Genomic DNA, 14,372 nt, shown 5'->3' on the forward strand with positions numbered 1-14,372 from the left:
TACCGGCCTGATAATTGACTTGTATTGTCCTGAAAGTTCCTTGATGGGCCTGTCCGGCCTCGATGGCTCTGTTAATCTGTTTCCGATAATGTATGTGGACTGCTTGATGGCCTTAACTATAGGCCTAAATTGAATTTAGATTTGCCTCCAATCTGGTCTAATGCATAATTCAGAGTCCTGTCTGGTTCCAAAATACAAAGTCTCTCTTCACAGAAACCTACAGCTTGGGTTTCGATCCACAAGCTGTCTGCGTTGCTGAGTCCATTTTAAAATCTCACAGGCTTTCTGCCACGAGGCACGGACGCCATCTTGGGTACCCTTTTTGATTTAAAAAGTCCACGCAGGGTCCCGTTTATTAATAACAGCCTTCGGGGAAATGCAGAAATGTTGCAAATCTTACAGAGCTGAAGACTCCAATTTGGGACCTATTTTTAATGTAAATTTTTTAAGGCCGTAAGGGCAGAAAATTGCACTTTTATACTTCATTTTTATTTTTATCTGTTCAGAAGGCTTTAGTGTGTACCATGGAGACAGAACAGGTGGACATGGCATTGGATAATGAGATTAGAAATGAGATAACTGCATTTAAAATAAAGAGGAGAAATATTAAATAAACTATTCAAACTCAAAAAGGATAAAACCCCTGGTCGGGAGTGATAACATCCCCGCATTTTAAAAGAATCTAGGGAAGAGATAGCAGAGGCATTACTACACATATTTAATAATTCGTTAGAACAAGATGTAGTGCCACAGGACTCCCAGAAGGGAGAAAGAACATGTCCAGGGAACTATAGACCACTCAGCTTAACATGAGTGGCAGGAAAAATAATCGAATCCCGACTAAAGGAGAAAATAGAAGAAAATCTAGAAACCAAAAATATAATAATGAATAGTCAGCATGGATTTCAAAAGGGAAAATCTTGCTTGACCAACCTCATTGAATTTTTTGAAGAGGTAACAGAGAGAGTAGACAAGGATAATGCAGTAGATGTAAATTTATCTAGATTTTCAAAAGGCCTTCGATAAGGTACCCCATAATAGACTAATGAATTAGGTCAGAGAATGCAGAGTCAGGGGACAAGTAGCAGAATGGATTGTTAGCTGGTTGAAAGACAGAAAGCAGAGAGTGTGAGTAAAGGGTAGAAGGTGTGGCAGAAGGTGGGTAGTGGTGTTCCACAAGAATCAGTGCTGGGACCACTGCTGTTCACAATTTACATTAACGATTTAGATTTTGGAATCAAAAACACAATTTCTAAATTTGCAGATGATGCCAAATTGGGGGGAATAGTCAATACTGAGGAGGATTGCAACAAATTACAGGAGGACATTAATAAACTTGCAGAATGGGCATATAATTGGCAAATGAAGTTCAACACAGACAAATGTGAGGTATTACAATTTGGTAGAAAAATAGAGAAGTCACTTATTACTTGGAAAATAAGAATTTAAATGGGGTAGAGGAGCAACGGGATCTGGGAGTACAAATACACAAATCATTAAAAGCAGCGACACAGGTTAACAAGGCCATAAAAAAAACAAGCACTAGGGTTTATTTCTAGAGAGATAGAATTAAAAATTAGAGAAGCTATGGTAAACTTGTATCGAACCTTGGTTAGACCACACTTGGAGTATTGCGTACAATTCTGGTTACCGTATTATAAAAAGGATATAGAGGCATTGGTTGGGGGTGGAAAAAAGATTTACAAGGATGAAAGGATGAACAGGCTGGGTCTCCTTTCTCTTGAAATGAGAAGGCTGAGGAGTGAGGTCTTTAAAATTATGAAAGGTTTTGATAGAGTGGATACAGAGAGAATGTTTCCACTTGTGGGGAAGAGCAAAACTAGAGGCCATCAATATAAGACAGTCACCAAGAAATCCAATAGGGAATTCAGAAGGAGCTTCTTTACCCAGAGAGTGGTGAGAATGTGGAACTCGCTACCACAGGGAGTGGTTGAAGCGAATAGTATAGATGCATTTAAAGGGAGGCTACATTAGCATATGAGGAAGAAGGGAATAGAGGGTTATGCTGATAGCGTTAGATGAGGAAAGACGGGAGGAGGCTGGAGTGGAGCATAAATGCCGGCATGGACTGGTTGGGCCGAATGGCCTGTTACTGTGCCGTATATCCTATGTAATCCTATGTAGAAGGCATTGCCATTTTAATATCTCACAATGCCTAGCGAACTCATTGCCTCGCTTCTAGAGGCTAAAAATGTTTAGTCCTCAGCGCGAAGTTTTCTCTCTTACTGCTGCGACCATTTTCAGCGACTGTTAACCCAAAGCCGCGGTGACACCCGTAACTCTCGAATTTCTAGGCCTCTGTCCATTCCTGTCACACTCTGCTTATCTTTACCCAAATTGCTTCACTGCTCTGTGGCCTTGACTTTTCTCTTTAGATTTATAAATCTCTCCTCACCTGATCCCTCACCCCCCTTTTTTAGTTTATAGCTCTATCTACTGCCCTAGTTATGTGATTTGCCAGGGCACTGGTCCCAGCCCAGTTTAAGTGGTGCCCATCCCAACGGAACAGCTCCCTCTTTCCCCAGTACTGGTGCCAGTGCCCCATGAATCAAAACCCCTTTCTCCCACACCATTCTTTGAGCCACGCATTTAACAATCTGATCTGCTTGACCCTAAGTCAATTTGCACGTGGCTCAGATAGTAATCCAGATATTATTACCTTTAAGGTTCTGCTTATTAATTTGGACTCTAGCTCCTCAATCTCTCCCAGCAGATCCTCATTCCTAGTTCTACCTATGTCGTTGGTTCCTATGAGGGCCACGACAACTGGATCCTTCCCCCTCCCACTCCAAGCTCTTCTGAAGGCGCGAGGAGATATCCTTAACCCTGGCACCGGACAGGCAACACAGCCTTTGGGACTCCCGGTCGCGGCTACAGAGAAGAGTATCTATCCCCCTGTCTATACTGTCCCCTACCACTACCAGATCCTTTTCACTGCCCCCACTTGAATGACCTCCTGCACCACGGTGCCGTGGTTTGTTTGCTCATCCACCCTGCAGAATTTGGCCTCGTCCACACAGACAGCAAGAACCTTGTAACTGTTGGATAAGGGCAAAGGATGAGGCTCCTCCAGCATTGCACCTGGGCCTCCTTACCTGCCTGACTTGCAGTCACACCCTCTTGTCCCTGACCAGTTCTTAACCTAAGGGGTGTGACTGTCTCCTGGATCAAAGTATCCAGGTACTTCTCCCCCTCCCCGATGCCCCGTAATGTCTGCACCTCCGACTCCAGCGCAACAAATCTGAGCTGAAGTTCCTCGAGACGCAGACACTTACTGCAGATGTGGTCATCCAGGATTGCGATGCTCTCCACAAACTCCCACTTGCTGCAGTTGATGCACACCACCTAGTAGAGGTCAGCAGTTTCTAGGAGGGAGCGGGAAGAAATCAGCAGTTCCTGAGAGGGAGAGGGAAGAAATCAGGAGAGACTTATCCAGAAAGCTCTTAGTGACTGATTTGCCGCAACATTAGTAAAGGTTTGGGACTCAGGATGCTTACTTGGCCTTGAAGTTTATTACTATCTTCCTCACTGTTTTGTTTCATTTGCAGTTTTCAAAATTGTGCCCTGTTCCACTTTAATGTACAGTATATCAAAAACAGCAGTGGTCCTAGTACCAAACCATGGGGAACGCCACTGTATACCTCCTTCCAGTTCAAAAAACAGCCATTCAAAACTCTGTTTTCTATCCCTTAGTCAATTTTGTATCATTGCTCCTACTGCCCCTTTTACCCCATTGGCTTCAATTTTGAAAACAAACCTATTATGTGGTACTTTATCGAATGGCTTTTGAAAGTCCATATACACAACATCAACTTCACCGCGTTCATCCACCCTCTCTGTTAGCTCAACAAAAAACTCAATCACGTTAGTCAGACACGATTTTCCTGTGCTGGCTCTCCTTTATTAGTCCATACTTGTCCAAGTGGCTGTTAATTTTCTCCCGGATTATTGTTTCTAAATGCTTCCCCACCACCGACGTTAAACTGACTGGCCTGTAATTGCCAGGTTTATCCTTCTCCCCTTTTTTGAACAAGGGTGTAACATTTGTAATCCTCCAGTCCTCTGGCACCACCCCGTATCTAAAGAAGATTGGAAGATTGTGGCCAGCACCTCCACAATTTCTACCCGTACTTCCCTCAGCAACCTAGGATGCACCCCATCCAGACCACTTTAAGAGCTGTCAGCCTTTCTAGTAACTCACCTTTATCTATTTTTATCTCATCCAGTATCCCGGCAACCTTCTCGTTTACCATAGCTTTGGCAAAGTCCTCTTCCTTGGTAAACACTGATGTAAATTACTCATTTAGCACCTCGGACATGCATTCTGCCTCCAGCAATAGATCTCCATTTTGGTCCCTAATTGGCTCACCGCTCCTCTGACAACCCTTTTACTGTTAATATGCCTATAGTAGACCTTTGTATTCCCTTTTATGTTAGCCGCCAATCTATTTTCATACTGTCTCTTTGCCCCTCTTATTTCCCTTTTCACTTCTCTGTTTTATATTCAGCCTGATTCACCCTTGTGTTATCAAGATGACATTTGTCATCTTTCACTGCTTCTTCCATTCTATAACTCCTTCATCATCCAAGGAACTCTGGCTTTGCTTGTTCTCCCTTTCCCCCTTGTACCTAGACTGTACCCGAACCATCTCCTCTTTAAAGGCCACCCATTGCTCCATTACATTTCTGCTCGCCAGTCTTTGACTCCAATTTACCCGGGCCAGATCCCTCCTCAATTTGCTGAAATTAGCCCTCCTCCAGTTAAGTATTTTTATTCTAGATTGTTCCTTGTCCTTCTCCATAACTAAACTAAACCTTAAGATACTATGATCACTATTCCCAAGATGCTCCCCAACTGTGACATTCTCCACTTGACCCATTTCATTCCGCAGGACTAGATCCAGAATTGCCTCCTTCCTCGTTGGGCAGGAAACATACTGATCAAGAAAATTCTCCTGAACACACTTCAGAAATTCCTCCCCTTCTCTGCCCTTTACACAATTACTGCCCCATTCAAAATTGGGGTAGTTAAAGTCTCCCATTATCACTACTCTATAGTTCTTGCACCTCTCAGTAATTTCCCTGCAAATCTGCTCCTCTATCTTCTTCCCACTGTTTGGTGGCCTGTAAAATACACCAAGTAGCATAATTGCTCCTCTATTGTTTCTCAACTCCAACCAAATAGATTCTGCCTTTGATCCCTCAAGGACATTCTCTCTTTCTAGCAATGTAATATTTTCCTTAATCAATACTGCTTCCCCTCCTCCATTTTTCCTTCACTATCTTTCCTGAATACCTTGTACCCAGGAATATTAAGAATCCGATCCTCCTTTTTTTGAGCCAGGTCTCAGTTATCACTACTACATCATATTCCCACGTGGCTAATTGTGCCTGCGGCTCACCAGCCTGGTGAACCACACTTCATGCATTTACACACATGCACTCCAAACCTAACTTAGACCTCTTTGTATTTTCTATGTTCCCAGCTAATTCTGTATTACTTCAAACTCTGTCTCTCCCAGTCCTCCATGCACCTTGTTTCTAATTTTAATACTACATCTTGGTGCCCATCCCCCTGCTGAATTTGTTTCAACCCTTCCCCACAGCACTGCCCATTGTCTTGAACTATCTCCATTCTCTACCTGTTATTGTCTTGGTATTAATGCTACATTCTCTATTGTGTATTTGTGCATTGAGCTTATCTCAATTGGCTTTGTCTCAAATAATCAAAAGTACTTCAAGTAACTCCAATGCATCAGGTAATGCATCTCTCTCAGTGTATTCAGACTCATATCTAATGATAACTTGAGATACCCAACAGCAGTGCGACCTCATGGACATATACACGTATAATCTTGAAAATGTGCTGTATCTTAACCTATGCTATAGTCATACGATGTACTTAATGATTAAAATGCTGAAATGCAAGACATGGCTTAACGTATGACTTGCCTTTGGTTTTCTTCAAGCTGATACAATATACAAGAGACAGTGCCACCCATTGAAATAGTTTAAACATCACTTTACAACAAATTTGGGATTTTGATGTCATGGATATTAGATGGTGGTATTTAAATGGGGAGGTTCAGTTCAAACCATTCCAATGTACCCACCCCACAAACCTGCTATCTGAGAATCCTCTCCCTATAGACTGGCAGCTACATCCTAACTGACCAGTTGACGGGCGTCACGTATGAAAGAGAATCGGTATTTTTTGAAAAAGTATGATATATTTCCCAACGCAACATTGAAACTAAAGAGGCTTTGAGGTGAAAAGGGTTCATCCAGGTTTTGGAGTTGACAGAAATAATACCAAATCTTCAATCCATGAAATGTTATTCCGGTTTGAATGAAGCACGGTGGCATAGTGGTTAGCACTGTTGCCTCACAGCGCCAGGGACCCGGGTTCAAATCCGGCCTCGGGTGACTGTCTGTGTGGAGTTTGCACATTCTCCCCGTGTTTGCGTGGGTTTCCTCCGGGTGCTCTGGTTTCCTCCCACAGTCCAAAGATGTGCGGGTTAGGTTGATTGGCTATGATAAATTGACCCTTAGTGTTAGGGGGATTAAATATGTGGGGATAGGGTGGGATATGTGTTGGTGTAGGGGTTACGGGGATCGGGTGGGATATGTGTCAGTGCAGGCTCGATGGGCCGAAATGGCCTCTATCTGCACTGTGGGGTTTCTGTGATTTCTGTGATTCTGTGCTTCTATCCATAAACAACTTTGGATTCCTTTATTGGCCTCTTCGAGTTTGATATTGGTCTTCACAGGGCACTCCCTGATAAGTTGACAGTTCATGGTTGTAGAGTGTAGTCTAGACTGTGACCATGATGCCAACATAGAAACATAGAAACATAGAAGACAGGAGCAGGAGTAGGCAATTCGGCCCTTCGAGCCTGCTCCGCCATTCAATGAGATCATGGCTGATCATCCAAATTCAGTACCCTGTCCCTGCCTTCTCCCCATATCCCTTGATCCCTTTAACCTCAAGAAATATATCCAACTCTTTCTTGAATATATTTAATGAACTGGCCTCCACCGCTCTCTGTGGTAGAGAATTCCACAGGTTCACCACTCTCTGGGTGAAGAAATTCCTCCGCATTTCAGTCCTAAATGGCTTACCCCTATCCTTAGACTATGACCCCTGGTTCTGGACTCCTCGGCCATCAGAAACATCCTTCCTGCATCTAGTCTGTCCAGGCCTGACAGAATTTTATAGGTTTCGATAAGATCCCCTCTCAATCTTCTAAACTCCAGTGAGTATAAGCCCAATCGACACAATCTCTCCTCATACGTCATTCCTGCCATCTCAGGTATCAGCCTGGTGAATCTTCGCTGCACTCCCTCCATGGCAAGAACGTCCTTCCTCAGGTAAGGCGACCAAAACTGCACACAATACTCAAGGTGCGGCCTCACCAAGGCCCTGTACAACTGTAGCAAGACATCCTTGTTCCTGTACTCGAACCCTCTTGCTACGAAGGCCAACATACCATTTGCCTTCTTAACCGCCTGCTGCATCTGCATGCTTACCTTCAGCGACTGGTGCACAATAACACCCAGGTCTCTTTGCACTTCCCCTTCTCCCAATCTATTGCCATTCAAAAAATAATCTGCGTTCCTGTTTTTGCCACAAAAGTGGATAACCTCACATTTATCCACATTATAGTGCATTTGCCATGTCTCTGCCCAATCATCCAACCTGTCCAAATCGTACTGGAGTTTCACGACATCCTCCTGACAGCTTACCCTCCCACCCAGCTTTGTGTCGTCTGCAAATTTGGAGATATTACATCCAATTCCCTCGCCCAGATCATTAATATATATTGTGAACAGCTGGGGTCTGAGCACCGATCCTTGCGGTACCCCACTAGTCACTGCCTGCCACTCGGAAAACGATCCATTTATTCCAATTCTTTGCTTTCTGTCCGCCAACCAGTTCTCTATCCAAGTCAATACCTTGCCCCCAATCCCATGTGCCTTAATTTTGCACGCTAATCTCTTATGTGGGACCTTATCGAAAGCCTTCTGAAAGTCCAAATACACCACATCCACTTGTTCTCCCTTATCTATTTTACCAGTTACATCCTCAAAAAATTCCAGTAGATTAGTCAAGCATGGTTTACCTTTTGTAAATCCATGTTGACTTTGTCCGACCCTGTCACTGCTTTCCAAGTGCTCTGCTGTTACATCTTTTATAATAGACTCTAGCATTTTCCCCACTACCGATGTCAGGCTTACCGGTCTATAAATCCCTGCTTTTTCTCTACCACCTTTTTTGAATAGCGGGGTAACATTAGCTACCCTCCAATCCATGGGTACTGTTCCAGAGTCTATTGAGTTCTGGAAGATGACCAGCAATGCATCTACTATCTCTAGTGCCACTTCCTTAAGTACCCTGGGATGTAGAACATCAGGCCCTGGGGATTTATCGGCCTTCAGTCCCATCAATTTTCCAAACACCATTTCCCTACAAATACTGATTTCTTTCAGTTCCTCCCTTTCATCAGACCCTATGTTCCCCAGCATCTCTGGGAGGTTATTTGTGTCCTCCTTTGTGAAGACAGAACCAAAGTATGTATTTAGTTGGTCTGCCATTTCCTTGTTTCCCATTATAAATTCCCCTGATTCTGACTGCAAGGGACCTACGCTTGACTTCACCAATCTTTTTCTCTTCATATATCTATAAAAGCTTTTACAGTCAGTTTTTAGGTTCCCTGATAGCTTACTCTCATATTCTATTTTCCCTTTCTTAATTAATCCCTTTGTCCTCCTTTGTTGACTCCTAAACTGCTCCCAATCCTCAGGATTATTGCTTTTTCTGGCCAATTTATATGTCCTCTCCTTGGATCTTATGCTATCCCTAATTTCCCTTGTTAGCCACGGTTGAGTCACCTTTTTTGTTTTATTTTTATGCCAAACTGGGATGAACAACTTCTGTAGTTCATCCATTCGGTCTTTGAATGTTTGCCATTGCCTATCCACCGTCAACCCTTTGAGTGACATTCCCCAATCAATCCTACCCAACTCGCTCCTCAGACCATCGTAGTTTCCTTTATTTAAATTGAGGACCCTTGTCTCTGAGTCAAATACTTCATTCTCCATCTTAATGAAGAATTCGATCATATTATGATCGCTCTGACCCAAGGGGCCTCGTACAACAAGATTGCTAATTAATCCTTTCTTGTTACATAATACCCAGTCTAAGATGGCCTGATCTCTGGTTGGTTCCTCGACATATTGGTCCAGGAAACCATCCCGTAAACACTCCAGGAATTCCTCCTCCACAGTATTGTTACTAATTTGGTTGGCCCAATCTATATGTAGATTAAAGTCACCCATGATGACTGCTGTCCCCTTATTGCACGCTTCTTTAATTTCCCTTTTAATGCCATCCCCAACCTCCGCCTTACTGGTTGGAGGTCTATATACCACTCCCACTAATGTTTTTTTCCCCTTAGTATTTCTCAATCCTACCCATAAAGATTCCACATCATCAGAGCTAATATCCTTCATTACAATTGTATTAATCCCTTCTTTAACCAGTAATGCTACCCCACCTCCCTTTCCTTTTTGCCTATCTTTCCTGAATTTCGAATACCCCTGGATGTTGAGTTCCCAGTCTTGACCATCCTTGAGCCACGTTTCTGTAATCAAATCATATTCGTTTACCTCTATTTGTGCAGCCAATTCATCCACCTTATTACAAATGCTCCTCGCATTTAGACACAAAGGCCTAGAAATTGAGTTTGCGCTGCGCCAGGGCTTTAGCGCCGGAAGTTAGCGCCGGCACTAAGTCCCTTTGCGCGCGCCAAAAATTCAGTAGCGCCGCGCCCAAACGGCTGCCAGCGCTACTGAAGGGTTTTAGCGCCTGAAAACTGGCGCAACGCGCCGCATTGCGGCGCTATTCCGGCGCTGCAGCGCCCGCTGTGGTGCGGCAGGCTCGGGAAGTGCAGGCCTCCTCCTTCCGTTAAGGAGGAGCTGCCTGCACCCGGCCGCGGCCCGCGCAAATCTCTTCAAAAATGAGCCCGGCACCTCGGACAAGTGCCGGGCTTGCATCTGTTCCGGAGGGGGGGGGGGAGAAGTCCGGGGAGGGAGCTGCGGGCAGGCGGCCGGCGGGAAAGCGGCCGGCCGCCGCGGGGCCTTTAATGCGCCGGCGCAAACACATGTTGGACTCTGTTGCCAGAGTCTTAGTTGCGGCTGCCACGGGCGAGGCGGCCGCAACTGAATTTCGGCGCTGGGGCCCGTCGGAATGGCAACCGGGACGCTGCACACACCGATGACGTCATCGGTGCCGGCGCAGCGCTACCGGTGCAACGCCGCTTTAGGGCCCCAGGGAATTTTTGAACTGGCCATAACTCTGGCGCTAGTCCCTCTAGCGCCTCAAAAGCGGCGCTAAGGCTAGTGAATTTCTAGGCCAAAGCCTTCAGGCTTGTTTTTTTAACGCTCTTAGACCTATTAGAATTATTATTTACTGTGGCCACGTTTGATTTAAACCGTTGATTTCTCTGACTGCCACTTTTGTTTTTCTCCTTCCTATCTTTTGCTTTTATCCCTGTTTCCCTTTCCTCTGTCTCCCTGCTCAGGTTCCCAATCCCCTGCCATTTTAGTTTAAACCCCCCAGAACAGTGCTAGCAAACCTCCCCGCAAGGATATTTGTCCCGCTTTGGTTCAGGTGCAACCCATCTGACTTGTACAAGTCCCACCTTTCCCAGAAGCAGGCCCAGTTATCCAGGAAACTAAAGCCCTCCCTCCTGCACCAACTCTTTAGCCACGCATTCATCTGTTCTATCCTCCTATTCCTATACTCACTAGCACGTGGCACCGGGAGTAATCCAGAGATTACAACCTTTGAGGTCCTACTCTTTAATCTGCTACCTAGCTCCCTAAATTCTTGCTGCAGGACCTCATCCCTCTTCCTACCTATGTCCTTGGTCCAAATGTGAACCACGATCTCTGACTGTTCACCCTCCCCCTTCAGAATGCCCTGCAGCCGTTCAGTGACATCCTTTACCCTGGCACCAGGGAGGCAACAAACCATCCTGGAGTCACGTCTATGGCCACAGAAATGCCTATCTGTTCCCCTTACGATAAAATCCGCTACCACTATTGCTCTCCCACTCTTTTTTCTCCCTTCCTGAGTAGCAGAAGCATCCCTGGTGCCAGGAAGTTGGCTGCTGCTGCCTTCCTCTGGTGAGTCATCCCCCTCAACAGTATCAAAATTGGTATACCTGTTTGAAAGGGAGATGGCCACAGGGGTCCCCTGCACTACCTGCCTGCTTCTATTGCTCTGCCTGGTGGTCACCCATTTCCCTTCTGCCTGTGCAGCCCTAACCTGCGGCATGACCAACTCATCAAATGTGTAATCCACGACCCTCTTAGCATCGTGAATGCTCCACAGCCCATCCATCCGCAGCTGCAGCGCCTCAATACGGCCCGTTAGTAGCTGCAGCTGGATGCATTTCTGGCACACGTGGTCGTCAGGGACACTGGCAGCGTCCCTGAATTCCCACATAGAGTAAGAGGAGCATATCACGGGGCTGGGCTCTACTGGCATGACTTACCCCCTTTAATTAATTTAAATTAATTCAATACCACAAGTTAAAGATATACTCTAGGGCGCTTATTTACCAACTGTCCCCACTACACCACAGAGACCCTAGAAAATATAAACCACAGAATTTAAGCTTGTAATGAAAAGGAGAAAGAAGTACTCACCAACCAATCACTTACCTGCTTCCTGGTGACGTCACACTTGGATTACTTTTTACCTCTCTCCCCTGCTGCTGAATTGGTTCGCCTCACTGCTCCCTCGCAGGTCTGATGCTCTGGTCGGGTCTCGCTGAATCAGCCAGTTTTATACCTCGCCTCACTGCTCCCTCGCAGGTCTGATACTCTGGTCGGGCCTCGCTGAATCAGCCGGTTTTATACCTCGCCTCACTGCTCCCTCGCAGGTCCGATGCTCTGGTCGGGCCGCGCTGAATCAGCCGGTTTTATACCTCGCCTCACTGCTCCCTCGCAGGTCTGATACTCTGGTCGGGCCTCGCTGAATCAGCCCGTTTTATACCTCGCCTCACTGCTCCCTCGCAGGTCCGATGCTCTGGTCGGGCCTCGCTGAATCAGCCGGTTTTATACCTCGCCTCACTGCTCTCTTGCAGGCCCGATGCTCTGGTCGGGCCTCGCTGAATCAGCCGGTTTTATACCTCGCCTCACTGCTCCCTCGCAGGTCCGATGCTCTGGTCGGGCCTCACTGAATCAGCCGGTTTTATACCTCGCCTCACTGCTCCCTCACAGGTCCGATGCTCTGGTCGGGCCTCGCTGAATCAGCCGGTTTTATACCTCGCCTCACTGCTCCCTCGCAGGCCCAAGGCCCCAAGTTTTTTTGGCTATGCCCCATAAACTGGGTATAAAGAACAAATCTTGACTTAGGGAATGGGTTTGCACCCATAACTCCATGCAAATGTTTCTAAGCAAACAATAGCACAAGAGGAATGTGAATGTTTGATGTTAGACATTAGGGAAAACACAGAACTGAAATTGTATTCCGGAAGCGATTGCATTAATCCTCACAAGTGGAAGTTTGTGCTCCTTAATTTAATATTAATAGCCCTTGAAGTCCCACAAGTTGGGAACTGGCCTTGTCATTTCTTGCACATGGTGCCATGGTTTCACATGAGCCTATGACCTCGGGGTCTGGGTTGAAGTCCATGGGCTGAAAGCCTCCTCTATCTGCTGGCTCCAGGACTCTTATCTGAAATGCCCACTTTACATTTCCGAGGGGTAAGAATTCCTCTGGTCACTGCATTCATTATTTGCAACAACTAGCACACAGAGGAAATCTTCCTCCAAACTGAGTATGGGACACATCATGAAACTCTCCCTAACAGGAATTATCACTGAATTGGAAAACTCACTCAAAGAGCTGTTGTGGGAATTGGAAAAACATCACACTGGTGCTTTCTTGAGCTTGTTTCACTGCACAGTCTGAGATTGACAGTTCGTGAGATTATTCCATCCCCAGGTCAGTCAGCGGAGTTCCAACATGTTCGTGCATTTTCCTACTACAGCTTGTTGCAGTTTACATCACACTTCTGCAGTTCACAAAGCTGAGAATTGAAATGTTTTATCTAGATGTGGCAGGGGAAGGGGCATGGGTTGATGAGGAGTTTTGTCACAGCTAAGAAGCCTCGGAAGAACACTGAATGGGTTAAAACTAGGTACCCCTCTAGAAACAAGCAAATCGCCCCGCTAAAACGGAACTTGAGGCACTCAACTTGGAACTTAAAAAAAACCAAATGATTTCTTTACACTTAGTACTACAACTTGGCAAAGTGTATTTTGTTTGTGGTGGTAAAATATTCAAGCGGTGCTGAAGATCTGAGACTGGAAAATAATTACAATCATGCTGCCTTTGGAAATAAAGGAGGAGAAATTGGGTATCGCCCCGCTCGGGGCGCTAGAATTGGCGAAGCGCAAATTTTATCGCCAGGCACAACTTATCGACACCTCCAGAGATATGGGCCTAGAAATTGGGTTTTGGCTTAGCCAGGGCTTTAGCACCGGAAATTAGTGCCGGCGCTAAGTCCCCTGCGCGCGCCAAAAATTCAGTGGCGCCGCGCCCAAACGGCTGCCGGCGCTACTGAAGGGTCTTAGCGCCTGGAAAAGGGCGCTAACTGCCGTTTCGCGCCGCAATTCCGGCGCTGCGGCACCCGATGCGGTGCGGCAGGCTGGGGAAGTGCAGGCCTCCTCCTTCCGTTAAGGAGGAGCTGCCTGCACCCGGCCGCGGCCCGCGCAAATCTGCTTAAAAATGAGCCCGGCACCTCGGACAAGTGCCGGGCTTGCATCTGTTCCGGGGGGGGGAGGGAGAGAAGTCCGGGGAGGGAGCTGCGGGCAGGCGGCCGGCGGGAAAGCGGCCGGCCGCCGCGGGGCCTTTAATGCGCCGGCTTTAACTGCAGTAAGGCACCTCTGACAAAACGCTGGTTGCGGCTGCCACGGGCGAGGCGGCCGCAACTCAATTTCGGAGTTCGGGCGGGTTACCACGGCAACCGGGATGCTGCGCACACCGATGACGTCATCGGTGCCGGCGCAGCGCTACCGCAGCAACGCCGATTTAGGGCCCCAGGGAATTTCACTACTGGCCATAACTCCAGCGCAAGGCCCTCTAGCGCCTCAAATGAGGTGCTAAGGCTACTGAATTTTCAGCCGTTGGGGTTGCTGTGCCCCTGAAGGTGTTTGCGGAGTTAAATCAGGCGCTGCACGGGACTCCTAAGGCGCTGACCTGGCGGCGCTACTCAATATCTGGGCGGACGGGTGCAGCGCAGGTGCTGTCAATAATCGATGACCACGAGACATGC

The sequence above is a fragment of the Somniosus microcephalus genome, chromosome 1, assembly GCF_052327205.1.
Source record: "Somniosus microcephalus isolate GS21.2 chromosome 1, FLI_Smic_1.0, whole genome shotgun sequence".
NCBI classification, from domain to species: Eukaryota; Metazoa; Chordata; class Chondrichthyes; order Squaliformes; family Somniosidae; genus Somniosus; species Somniosus microcephalus.